The sequence below is a fragment of the Aquarana catesbeiana genome, linkage group LG03 (genome assembly GCF_042186555.1).
Source record: "Aquarana catesbeiana isolate 2022-GZ linkage group LG03, ASM4218655v1, whole genome shotgun sequence".
In the NCBI taxonomy this organism is placed as follows: Eukaryota; Metazoa; Chordata; class Amphibia; order Anura; family Ranidae; genus Aquarana; species Aquarana catesbeiana.
In genome coordinates, this window is record NC_133326.1 from 211,635,194 (window position 1) to 211,649,032 (window position 13,839).

Consider the following 13,839-nt stretch of genomic DNA (forward strand, 5'->3'; position numbering starts at 1 on the left):
AGCCGGAGCACACAGTCTATAATGTGTAGGCTACTGGACATTAAAAAGAGGTTGTAAACCTCTGAAAAAAATCCTCTGCAAGACAATGGCATTGCATACTAGCTCATTATAAAATACCTCAGAATGAAGCCCTTAATTGGCGTCGGCACTCAGAGTACACAGCCGGCATCTTTCACCGGAATTACTTCCGGGTTTGCGGCGCTGTGATTCACCGGGATGGTGTTGCGCATGGGAGTCACGGCATGAGTCCTGAAGAAGCGGCCCATTTCTTCAGTGCGCATGCGCCGATGACGTCAACAGCAGCGCATATACTGAATATCTCCTACACTGTTCAAGTTTAGGAGATATTCACGGTACTTACCGGTAAGCCTTGTTATAAGCTTACCTGTAGGTAAACGAGGTGTAACAGGGTTTACAACCACTTTAATATTCTGACCAGACCCCAGTGGTCACCTGGAACCAGTTTCGGGACAAGGTCATTCAGTGGCCAAGGTGAAGCCCCCTCAACCCAATTTAACCACTTGCTGTCCAGCGCACAACGATATATGATGGCACAGCTGCGTAAATGGGCGTACCTGTATGTCCCCTTTAAATAGCAGGCAGCGTGCGTCGCGGGTCCCGCAGACTCAATGTCCGCCAGTAGCCCGAGATCGTGACACGGAGAGGCAGAACGGGGACATGCCTATGTAAACAAGGCATTTTCCTATTCTGCCTAGTGACATAACAGGGATCTACTGCTACCTGACATCAGGAGCTGTAATCTCTGTCATATTCTACTGAGCCCAACCCCCCTACAGTTAGAACACACTAAGGGAACACATTTACCCCCTTGATCACCCCCCTAGAGTTGACCCTTTCCCTGCCAGTGACATTTACACAGTAATCAGTGCATTTTTATAGCACTGATTGCTGTATAATTGTCACTGGTCCCAAAATAGTGTCAAAAGTGTCCGATCTGTCCTCCGCAATGTCGCAGTCACAATAAAAATCACAGATTGCCGCCATTACTAATAAAAAAAAAAATATAATAAAAATGCCATAAATCTATCCCCTATTTTGTAGATGCTATAACTTTTGCGCAAACCAATCAATATACACTTATTGCAATTTTTTTTTTACCAAAAATATGTAGAAGAATATATATTAGGCCTAAACTGAGGAAGAAATTAGTTTTTTTATATATTTTTTTGGGATATTTATTATAGCAAAAAGTAAAAAATATAGCTTTTTTAAAAAATTATCGGTCTTTTTTTGTTTATAGCGCAAAAAATAAAAACCGCAGAGTTGATCAAATACCATCAAAAGAAAGCTCTATTTGTGGGAGAAAAAGGACATCAATTTTGTTTGGGTGCAACGTCACACAACCACGCAATTCACACCAGAAACTACAAGTTTTTTCATGCAGTTGACACGTTTTTCCATCTGTGTTTCGCCTTGTGAGGTCACTTCCTTTTTCATTTCTTTGGGCTTTTGTGTGCAGTGCAATGCAGTACCAGGACAAGGTCATCTACAGCCCAGGCAAACATGTCAAACTGCGCCGCCCTTGTATGTGTCAGCAAAAATTCCCTTCCTCTCAGGACAAATACGCTCCCCCTGCTGAAATACCTCCTCCCAGCACAAATCTTTGCAGCCCAACCCCACAACACAAATGCACTCCTCCAAAAAAACAAACACTCCTAGCACAAATCCTCTACCCCTCAAATTTCCCCTCCAAGTACACACCCCCCCCCCACTCCAAATCCCCCCTCCCAGTACAAATACTCCCACCAAAATTTCCCTTCCTAGCACAAATACTCCCCGATCGTTCTTACTAGCACCCCCTCCCCCTCCATATCACCTCCTTTCCTCTTCTAGCACAAATCCTCCTTTCCTATCCCCCATCTCAACACATATCACCACTCCCAGCACTTCCAGCCAAATTTCCCCTCCTAGAATAATTCTTACCCCCTGCTGCCCCCCAAATTCCTCCTCAATTTCCTTACAGTGCCCCCCTACCTCATACTTTGTTGTAATGGTGCAAACTTTGCCCATAGGATAACCTGGGCTATTTATGTAGTTGCAATGCAGTCAAAAATGCATATCACTGCACCTGGTGGGAATGGGCCCATTTTCAGTAGAATACAATGTGGGTAAGCCGTGTTCCCATGCGGCTTCCTGCACTGCATTCCAATCGCACTGCCCTTGCGATCTGTTGCGGGGGTCAGTGCAAAGTTAACAACATCCCAAATGCAGATCACAAGTGCAGTGTGTTTTCCCGCATCTGATCCCATGGTACAAAAGTGCCATGCGATGCACTTGCCGTGCATTTCAAAAAGTAGTTCATGCACTACTTTTGGTGCAGTGTGGTGCGATCTCATCCCATTCAAAATTAATGGGGCTGAAATCGCATTGCACAGAACTTCATGTGAATCACACACGAACCCCACAACATTCCTGTGCAATTCACATGCAGTTCCTAGTGTGAATGAGCCCTTAGGTCCTGTTTACACCAGATACTATTCAGGTACGTTTTTAAATGCAGCATAAACGCAGTACATTTGCGAGAAAAATGAATGTATTCCAATGAGCCTTGTTAACAACATTACAATCTGTTTAACCACTTGGAAACCACGCTATAGCTGAATGATGGCTACAGCACGGCTGGCCAATATTGGGAGGCCATCATATGACATCCTCCTGTAATTGTGCCTGCTGGGGTGCGTGGTAGGCGCACTTTGTGATCGGAGTAAAGAGCCGATCAGTGGCGCTTTGCCACATAATCAGCTGTGTCCAATCATAGCTGATCACGGATGTCAACACAAACTGGTTATCGGCATTTCCTTTCCTCGCACTGACAACATGTGGAGAGGAGAAGAGAGCTGATAACCAGCTTGTGTGAAAGGGACATCGGCACTGATTATCAGTGCAGTCCCAACAGTGGCCCCCCAGTGCTGCCAATCTGTGTCACCTATCAGTGCAGCCTCAGCGCACATCAGTGAAGGAGAAAAATGACCTGTTTGCAAAATTTGATAACAAACTATGAAAAAAAAAATTTTTTTTTTTCAAAATTTTCTGTCTTTTTTAGTTTATTTAGCAAAGAAAAAAAACCCAGTGGTGAGTAAATACCACCAAAGGAAAGCTCTATTTGTGTGAAAAAAAATGATAAAAATTTTACATGGGTACAGTGTAGCATGACCACGCAATTGTCATTCAAAGTGTGACAGCTCTGAAAGCTAAAAATTGGCCTGGGCGGGAAGGGGGTAAAAGTGGTTAAAAAAAGTGCAGCATGCTGCATTTTTTTTTTTTGGAACGCACTGCAAACTCCTCCATGACGACATCACGTAGCTGGTGGATGTTAGAGACTTCGCACTCCTCCACCTTCCGTTTTAGTATGCCCCACAGATGCTCAATAGGGTTTAGGTCTGGAGACATGCTTGGCCAGTCCATCACCTTTACCCTCAGCTTCTTTAGCAAGGCAGTGGTCGTCTTGGAGGTGTGTTTGGGGTCGTTATCATGTTGGAATACTGCTCTGCGGCCCAGTCTCCGAAGGGAGAGGATCATGCTCTGCTTCAGTATGTCACAGTACATGTTGGCATTCATGGTTCCCTCAATGAACTGTAGCTCCCCAGTGCCCGCAGCACTCACGCAGCCCCAGACCATGACACTCCCACCACCATACTTGACTGTAGGCAAGACACACTTGTCTTTGTACTCCTCACCTGGTTGCCGCCACACAAGCTTGACACCATCTGAACCAAATAAGTTTATCTTGGTCTCATCAGACCACAGGACATGGTTCCAGTAATCCATGTCCTTAGTCTGCTTGTCTTTAGCAAACTGTTTGCGGGCTTTCTTGATCTTTCATCATCTTTAAAAGAGGCTTCCTTCTGAGACAACAGCCATGCAGACCAATTTGATGCAGCGTGTGGCATATGGTCTAAGCACTGACAGGCTGACCCTCCACCCCTTCAACCTCTGCAGCAATGCTGGCAGCACTCATACGTCTATTTCCTGAAGACAACCTCTTGATATGAGCACGTGCACTCAACTTCTTTGGTCGACTATGGGGAGGCCTGTTCTGAGTGGAAGCTGTCCTGTTGCATAGTCTTGGCCACCGTGCTGCATCTCAGTTTCAGGGTCTTGGAAATCTTCTTATAGTCTAGGCCATCTTGATGTAGAGCAACAATTCTTTTTTCTCAAGTCGTCTTCCAGGACGGCACCCTGAGAGATGACTGGTCCACCTGACAGGAAACACAATCAATCAAGAGGTTAAAGGCCCCCACCCCTTCCTGTGCCCCTCAGTTTTTGATTTTGTTCCCCCACAGCGAAACCGTTTGTTATTTTTTATTATGACCCAAAGCCTGGGGCTGGTGGTCTCCCCCTGGGAGCTGGACCAAATGCCTGGGAAGCCGCTGGGTCCGGCTGGATATTTTTATCCTTCCTGAGGGACCCCCCTATTCTTTCCTCAGGGGGGGCAGCAGAAATTGGAAGAGCCCCCCTGAGTGCTGAAGGACCCTGGGTACAGTGGTGTACCCAGAACTTCAGGGGCCAAATTTTCCTATCTCCCTTTCTTACCTGTGCGGTGGCTGTGCAGATAAAGGAGTCTGGTTTCCTTCTGAAAAGCAGCGTTTTTCTCACGCAGGGGGGTAGAGTCCTATGCAGCGGTGTCTGGTCAGGACTATCGCTTCACCAGCAGGGCTGTGGTGCAACTATCATCCCCCCGTCCGCCCGACCGACCGAGCAACCAGCCGTTCGTTGGGATCGCGCGGCCGCTTCTTTTTTGCTGAGAACAGCTCAGCGTCCTGTGGGCGCTCGGCGCCATTTTCCTGAAGATCTGGAGGACTGACATCACTTCCTCCTTTGAACAGGAAAGGACCTTGGCGTGTGCCGCGCCATTTCTGCTCTTCGGCAAGATGGCGGCGGCAGCGCGGTGTGAGCTACACAGGAGGACATAAAACTAGAAGGAGCAGGCTCCCACTTCTCTGTCGCTTGTGTGTATCCAAGGATCTCTTACTGAAGCAGCATGGATCATGAGGAGAGACTTGCAGGGTCTACGGCCATGGAAGAGACCACAGGGGGTGAGTCTGACCGGCCTTCGGAGGCTTAGATGGGGGAGGGTACCCCAACTCTTCTCCTCTGAGTTTCACAGTGTTATATCCCTGTGTCTTTCTGTTTCAGGGGACGATGCTACTGCCCGCGAGGTTGTCGGCTGTCCCGTGAAATCCTCCACTCGTTCTAAGAGATGTGGGAACTGTAATGATAGGTTGCCCCCAGGTCATCCAAAACCCTTCTGTTTTAAGTGCATACAGAAGCTGACAGGGAAAGAGACATCTCAGATAATGAAGGAGTTCCTCACAGTACAAACTGAGATGCTGTCCACTTTAAAGGCCTTTCAATCCTCCTTTAAACCTAGCAATTCAGAGGCTCATACTAGTATAGACGCCTACTCCCAGGAGGGCTCCGCTTCCTCTAGGGGCTCTAGATACAAGGCGGATGCACAAAGGTATCCCCTACCTCAGGATTCAGAGGAGGAGGGCGAGTCTGAAACCCTTGAACAAGGATTTTCGGACAAAGGGGTGTTGGACAGCCAAGAGGAGGATGGGAGGGAGGACTCCAAGTCTAGCAGCCATATATTTTCAGCTGACGACATGAAGGATCTTCTGAGAGCCATTTAAGCTTCTGAAGAAATTCAGGAGCCTACTGCGCAGGTTTCTGCCCGAGATAAAATGTATAGAGGTTTAATTAAGCCTCAAGCCAGGGTTCTTCCTGTACATTCCGCCCTCAAAGAGGTCATCTTGAGGGAATGGAAAGAACCAGAAAAAAGGCTCCTGAAATACAAAACATGGAAGCGTAGGTGCCCCTTTTCTGAGGAGAATGAGGAAAAATTTTTCAAATCTCCTAAGCTAGACGCCTCCTTAGCTCAGGTTTCTAAGCAGTCTGATCTTTCCTTCGAGGACACTGGTAATATAAAGGATCAAATGAATCGGAGGGCTGAAACCATTCTACGCAGAGCCTGGGAGGCTAACGCCACGGCTATGAGCCCTGCGTTGGCCTCAGCTTGCATCGCAAGGAATGCGGACATGTGGGTCTGTAAATTAATGGACCATGTATCCCGAACCTCCAAATCTAAGGAGATCTTGGATTCATTGGAGGTCATAGGGAATGCTGTCGCATACTTAGCAGATGCTGCAGTTGAGACGGTGCGTACAACCGCCAAATCAGGGGCTTTATTAAACTCAGCCAGGCGAGCCCTCTGGGTTAAAACTTGGGATGGGGATAACTCATCCAAAACCCATCCATGCGGTCTCCCTTTTGAGGGGACCCTCCTTTTTGGTACTGGCCTAGATCAAGCCCTGGCTAGGTCTACCGAAAAGGGGAAGAAATTCCCTACTAAACCTAGGAGGGAGAGGAAGAGGTTTTTTCGAGGCCCCCAGGCAAAAAATCGCTTCTCGGAGAAAAAGGTCTCCCCTAATAGACGTTGGGGTGCTGGGAATAACAAACAAAAATCAGGCATTCTCTTTTCCAGTCAGAAGTCAGGTGACAAGACCCCTAAATGACTTTCCAGTAGGGGGAAGACTTTCCCACTTTGCCCCTCAGTGGGAAAGGGTCACACAGAGCCCCCATATTCTGCAAATTGTAAAGGTTACAGAGTTACAGATTAGAGTTTCTCTCCCCTCCGCCCCCCAAATTTCTCTTGACTTACAGTGGGGCAAAAAAGTATTTAGTCAGCCACCAATTGTGCAAGTTCTCCCACTTAAAAAGATGAGAGAGGCCTGTAATTGTCATCATAGGTATACCTCAACTATGAGAGACAAAACGTGGAAACAAATCCAGACAATCACATTGTCTGATTTTTGAAAGAATTTATTTGCAAATTATGCTGGAAAATAAGTATTTGGTCACCTACAAACAAGCAAGATTTCTGGCTCTCATAGAACTTTATCTTCTTCTTTAAGAGGCTCCTCTGTCCTCCACTCATTACCTGTATTAATGGCACCAGTTTGAATTTGTTTTCAGTATAAAAGACACCTGTCCACAACCTCAAACAGTCACACTTCAAACTCCACTATGGTGAAGACCAAAGAGCTGTCGAAGGACACCAGAAACAAAATTGTAGACCTGCACCAGGCTGGGAAGCTGAATCTGCAATAGGCAAGCAGCTTGGTGTGAAGAAATCAACTGTGGGAGCAATAATTAGAAAATGGAAGACATACAAGACCACTGATAATCTCCCTTGATCTGGGGCTCCACACAAGATCTCACAAGAACGGTGAGCAAAAATCCCAGAACCACACGAGGGGACCTAGTGAATGACCTGCAGAGAGCTGGGACCAACATAACAAAGTCTACCATTAGGAACATGACCATGTGGTGTTTGTGCCTAGGAGATAGGAGCTTTGCGGGCATTGGCTGCCTCTGGATAAGAATATTAGCGACTGGCCAAGAAGCTCCATTGACTGTTTCCCCAGCTCCAGGAGAATTTGCATCAGAAATGTACTGCTTCCAACTTATTTCGTCTTTCGTAAACAAGTCACAAGCTTGGCTGTTTCTTCTGGCAAAAGAACATAGGAGCCTTAACAAACTAGATCGGAGGTATATAGAAAGAACGATGGAGGATTAATAGTAAAGAAAGCAAGGATTCCAGTGACAGCATCTACACCAGAAATCCATAACCACTGAATGCCTCTTTACTACAATTTGAAGTTGAGGGCTCTGTGAGACCATATATAGGAGACACCACCAGCAGGGTCACACATCCATCACACTATATGTGCCAGAATTGAATAGAAGAATTTCATCTATGTTTGCAGACTTTTTTATATCGCTACCCATCTATCTCCTCAATGAACTTTTATTCTTTGTATCTGCATTATAATTGAGCACTCATGTGGATTTTTTGCACCATTTCTTTTGCATTATTTTTGATGTTTCATGGTAATATTTATTGCACTATTTGCACATATCACTAACAACTTATTATTAATGGCTGCAGAAAATAACGTTTTCTATTTATGTTAATTTTGGATATAAATTATTTATCACCATTATTAGAAGATAGTGGCCACAGCAATTAACTGCAATACAGAGACACTTGATCCTTGCAGCAATAGCCTTATTGACCACTATCATAATTGTCACCAATTTTGTTTGTTTTTTTCACTGATTTTATACTACGTGGACATATATTTGGATTTAATATTGCGCAAAATTTATTATAATATCTACTGTACTAAGTGTTGGTGTGAACACCCTCATTTTGCTGCAATATTGATACTAACCTGCTATGTGATTTTTGTATTTTCACTTTGAAATAGCCTAGTTATTATTATTATTTCTATTTTAACATCCGACGAGCGCGAAGGACACTTTCTTTCACTTACCATCAGGAACACACTACGTCGCCAGGGACTCAGATCCTGCAGTGCCAGACGTGTCCCCCTGCTTAAGCCAGTACATGTCCAAGCCCGTCTGAGGTTTGCTAGAGAGCATTTGGATGATCCAGAAGAGGATTGGGAGAATGTCATATGGTCAGATGAAACCAAAGTAGAACCGTTTGGTAGAAACACAACTCGTCGTGTTTGGAGGAGAGAGAATGCTGAGTTGCAACCAAAGAACACCATACCTACTGTGAAGAATGGGGATGGCAACATCATGCTTTGGGGCTGTTTCTCTGCAAAGGGAACAGGACGACTGATCCGTGTACATGAAAGAATGAATGGGGCCATGTATCGTGAGATTTTGAGTGCAAACCTCCTCCCATCAGCAAGGGCATTCAAGATCAAATGTGGCTGGGTCAGCATGACAATGATCCCAAACACACTGCCCAGGAAATGAAGGAGTGGCTTCGTAAGAAGTATTTCAAGGTCCTGGAGTGGCCTAGCCAGTCTCCAGATCTCAACTCCATAGAAAACCTTTGGAGGGAGTTGAAAGTCTGTGTTGCCAAGCGACAGCCCCAAAATATCACTGCTCTAGAGGAGATCTGCATGGAGGAATGGGCCAACATACCAGCAACAGTGTGTGACAACCTTGTGAAGACTTACAGAAAACGTTTGACTTTTGTCATTGCCAACAAAGGATATATAACAAAGTATTGAGATGAACTTTTGATATTGACCAAATACTTATTTTCCACCATAATTTGCAAATAAATTCTTTCAAAAATCAGACAATGTGATTGTCTTAATTTGTTTCCACATTTTGTCTCTCATAGTTGAGGTATACCTATGATGACAATTACAGGCCTCTCTTATCTTTTTAAGTGGGAGAACTTGCACAATTGGTGGCTGACTAAATACTTTTTTGCCCCACTGTACCTTCCCAGGGACCCCTGCAAAGCAGCAGGAATCCTACAGAACATAGAAGAACTGGCCAGTCAGGAGGTCATAATACCAGTCCCAGTGGGCCAGCAGGGTCAGGGTTTTTACTCCCACATTTTTGTGGTACCAAAACCCTCAGGAAGGTATCGTCTTATCATAAATCTAAGGAACCACAATGTTTTTCTACGATACAAGAAGTTCCGCATGGAGAGTGTTTATTCTCTCAGGAGACACCTCCTCAAGGACGTGTTCATGGTAACCTTAGATTTAAAGGACACCTACCTTCATGTCCCTATATTTCAGGACCATCAGTTCTTCCTGAGATTTGCGATTGCTTCTCCAGAGGGAGTGCAGCACTGGCAGTTTGCGGCCCTCCCCTTTGGACTGGCATCCAGTCCAAGAGTTTTCACAAAGGTCATGGCAGAAGTGGTTGCCTTCCTGCATCTCCAGGGAGTGGCACTGATTCCCTATTTTTTTTTTAATTAGAAAACCAACTTTATTAAGAAAATATATGCTTGGTACATAAAAAATAATATAAGCCAACATGGCCAGATCAGCAGTACATACATGAGCACATTGAGTTATCTACATGATATAGGGTGAGATATCCACCGGACATGAAGCCAGTACACAGTAAAGAAGGAGGGGGAGGAGGAGAGAAGAAAAAGAGAGAGGAACATATCAACATTTCAAGTACATGTTTCACCATCCTCCAGCCATCTGTTCCAGACCTGCTCGTATTTAAGTGGGCATCCTCTATGTACATAAATCAGCTTCTTATATGGGAGAGTGTCATTAATTTCTTTTTTCCAACACTGGATTGTAGGGGTTGGGCCTGCATCCAATTACGGGCAATCGCTTTTCTCGCCAAGAATAGCGTTTCATGTAGAAAGGTACGGAGGGGTTTGTCAGCGTCTAAGTCAGGTAGCAGACCAAGCAGACACATCCTTGGGTCTAGGGTAGCAGGAGAGCCCATCTGATCGTGGAGGAAGCGTATCACTTGTATCCAGTAAGCTTGGATAATTGGACAGGACCATATAAGGTGATAGACAGAGCCTGGGGTGTGGTCGCATAGACGGCATCCTGGATTATGCATGGGTTTAAAACGCGATATCCTCTGGGGAGTCAGATATGTTCTATGTATGATATTCAACTGTGTTAGGCGGTCCGACAGTTTAGGGGAAACTTTTTTCACGCCTTCCAAGATCTCATCCCAATCCTCATCCTCAATCATTCCAACCTCCACCTCCCATCTAGTCTTAGCACTATAAGCCAGGGCTGTGGAGTTGGGAAGACGGATGGCGGAATAAAGAGTGGAGATTAGTTTCGCTGGCTCAGCGCCTGTGATCGTGTCAGTTATGGAGGGGACTGTCAGGGATGGGTTGACTGATTCCCTATTTAGACGACATTTGGATTTACAATCAGAATCGGGATCAGCTACTTCTGGATCTATCCAGAGTAATGAAGACCTTAGAATCCCTGGGATGGATCATCAGCAAGGAAAAATCCTCGCTGACTCCTGCCCAACAAAGGCGTATCTAGGTTTCCTGGTAGACTCCTCGGAACAGAAATTAGTTCTACCCCAGAGCAAGCTAGAAGGCCTCATATCAGCAATCACATCACTGCTACAGGCAAAGACCATCTCCTACAGAGGTATCATGAGGGTACTGGGTCTGATGACTGCATCTATCCCAGCAGTTCCTTGGGCGCAACTACATTCCAGGACTCTCCAGCACTTCCTCCTATCCTCTTGGGACAGGAAAAGAGACTCTCTTCTTCCTCAGAGGCTTCAGGGAGGTCTCCTTTGGAGCCAACTTCAGCCTCTCAGGATAACTACAGACGCAAGTTCCTGGGGGTGGGGGGCCCACCTGGAGGATCTAATAGCTCAGGGGTCCTGGGATCCAAGGCAAAGAAGGGCCTCCTCCCACTTTCGGGAGCTTTTGGGGCCATAGGGGAGGCGCTAAAGGCTTTCGAGGGGAGGATCAGGGACCAGGAGGTTCAGGTCTTATCAGACAATGCCACAGCAGTAACATTCCTGAATCATCAGGGAGGTACCAGATCTTCAACTCTCCTGTCCCTGTCATCGGAGATCCTGGGTGGGCGGAGAATCGGATTCTCTCCATTTCCGCACTCCACATAAAGGGAACTTTGAATATAAAGGCAGACTACCTCAGTCGTCAGCCGTTTCTGCAGGGAGAATGGGAATTGAATCCAGAGGTTTTCTCCTTGGTAGGTCGGCAGTTCGGCGTTCCAGCGATAGATCTCTTTGCCCACAGAAGAAACAGAAGGGCAAGGAGATTCTTTTCCCTTGCCTGAGAGAGGGGCTCAGAGGGGATAGATGCATTGGCACAAGTCTGGGACTTCCGACTGGCCTATGCCTTTCCCCCCTTGGGGTTAATTCCGAGGATTCTTCAAAAACTGTTCCTCTCGGAAAGCAACTTGATTCTGATAACACCCTGGTGGCCCAAGAGAGCTTGGTTTCCAACCCTTGCAGAGTTGGTCCATAGCCCCACCTCTTCACCTTCCTGTTCAGTACGACCTTCTTCTTCAGGGTCCAGTCTGCCATCCAGACCCCAGCTTCTTCAAGCTGATGGCCTGGCTCTTAAAAGGCAGAACCTGCGGGAGAGGGGCCTCTCGGACAGAGTAGTGGATACACTGCTCCTTAGTAGAAAACCGATCACAAGGCGTATTTACGCTAAGACCTGGGGGATTTTTTCTCGCTGGTGTCAGGTGAGAGGGACTTCACAGAAAGAGATCCCCGCTATTTTAGAATTTCTCCAGGATGGGGCAGATCTGGGTTTGGCAACCAAGACACTTAAGGTGCAGGTCTCAGCCTTGTCCTGCTTTCTGGAGAGATGTTTGGCATTACACCCCCTGATCAAGAGATTTCTCTTGGTCAGAGAGAGGTTGTCCCCTGTTCAGGTGTCTAGGAGTCAACCTTGGGACCTTTCCTTAGTACTAGATGGGTTAACAAGGGCCCCATTTGAACCAGTAGATCAGATCCCCCTTAGGATCCTGACCTTTAAGTTGGCCTTTTTACTAGCAATCACCTCAGCCAGGAGAGTAAGTGATATCCAGGCCTTCTCGATTAAAGAGCCATTTTTTTGTTTGACGACAGGGTTATACTTAGGCAGGACCCCCTGTACCTCCCTAAGGTAGCATCAAAGTTCCACAAGACTCAAGAGGTAGTGCTACCTTCCTTTTGTAACAATCCCAAGAATGAAAGGGAAGTTTCTTTTCACTGTCTGGACATCAGACATTGTTTATTATCCTACTTAGAGAAAGTTAAGGAGTTTCGAAAGTCCAGCCATCTTTTAGTAAATTTTTTTGGCCAAAAGAAGGGCCAACAAGCATCCAAGGCTTCCATAGCTAGATGGATTAAGCATACCATTTCTTTAGCCTATGAGCAGTCCGGTAAGGCAGCTCCTAGAAACCTTAAAGCGCATTCCACGCGATTTCTGGCAACCTCCTGGGCGGAAAGGGCCGGGGCCTCGGCGGAGCAGATATGTAGAGCCGCTACATGGTCAAGCCAGAACACTTTCCTGAGGCATTACAGGGTGGAGCTACTATCCCCTCAGGACCTGGCGTTTGGCAGGAAAGTCCTGCAAGCGGTTGTCCCGCCCTAAAGGTAGGCCTGAGCTACTTGCTCTTCTATCAGGGTGCCGTCCAGTGGCGTAACTAAAACCTTCAGGGCCCCGATGCAAGAAATCATGAAGGGCCCCCCTGACCCCTGGACAGCGCTTTTCCTAGGGGGATGTCTGATAAGAGGAGGAGCCGCCGAGGGACCCCAGAAGTCGGTGTTCGGGGCCACTCTGTGCAAAACTAACTGCACAATAAAGGTATGACATGTTTGTTATTTAAAAAAAAAAAACCTTTACAATCACTTTAAGGGGTTAAAAGAGGTGGTCAGGAGGCAACATATTGCCTCTTTACCGGCTGTCAAATGCCTCTGAAAAGTGATCTGAGCATGGATCGCTTTTCAGAGGAAAAACATTTTGTTGCTGGTACTTTGAACGAGCAAGAAAAAAAAAATCAGTCCTGATTGTACACATATAGGGTATCAGGATTAAACGTGCATACATAAAATGTGCATACATACATCTAAACAGTGGCGGCTGGTGCTCAAAATTTTTTGGGGGGCGCAAACATTTTTTGAAAAAAAATCATCAAATGCAGCCACTGTGCCCATCAATTGCAGCCACTGTGCCAGTTAAATGCTGCCAGTGTGCCCATCAAACGCTGCCAGTGTGCCCATCAAACGCTGCCAGTGTGCCACTTAAACGCTGCCAGTGTGCCATCAAACGCAGCCACTGTGCCAAACGCTGCCAGTGTGCCAAACGCTGCCAGTGTGCCCATCAAACGCTGCCAGTGTGCCCATCAAACGCTGCCAGTGTGCCCATCAAACGCTGCCAGTGTGCCATCAAACGCAGCCACTGTGCCAAACGCTGCCAGTGTGCCAAACGCTGCCAGTGTGCCCATCAAACGCTGCCAGTGTGCCCATCAAACGCTGCCAGTGTGCCACTTAAATGCTGCCAGTGTGCCA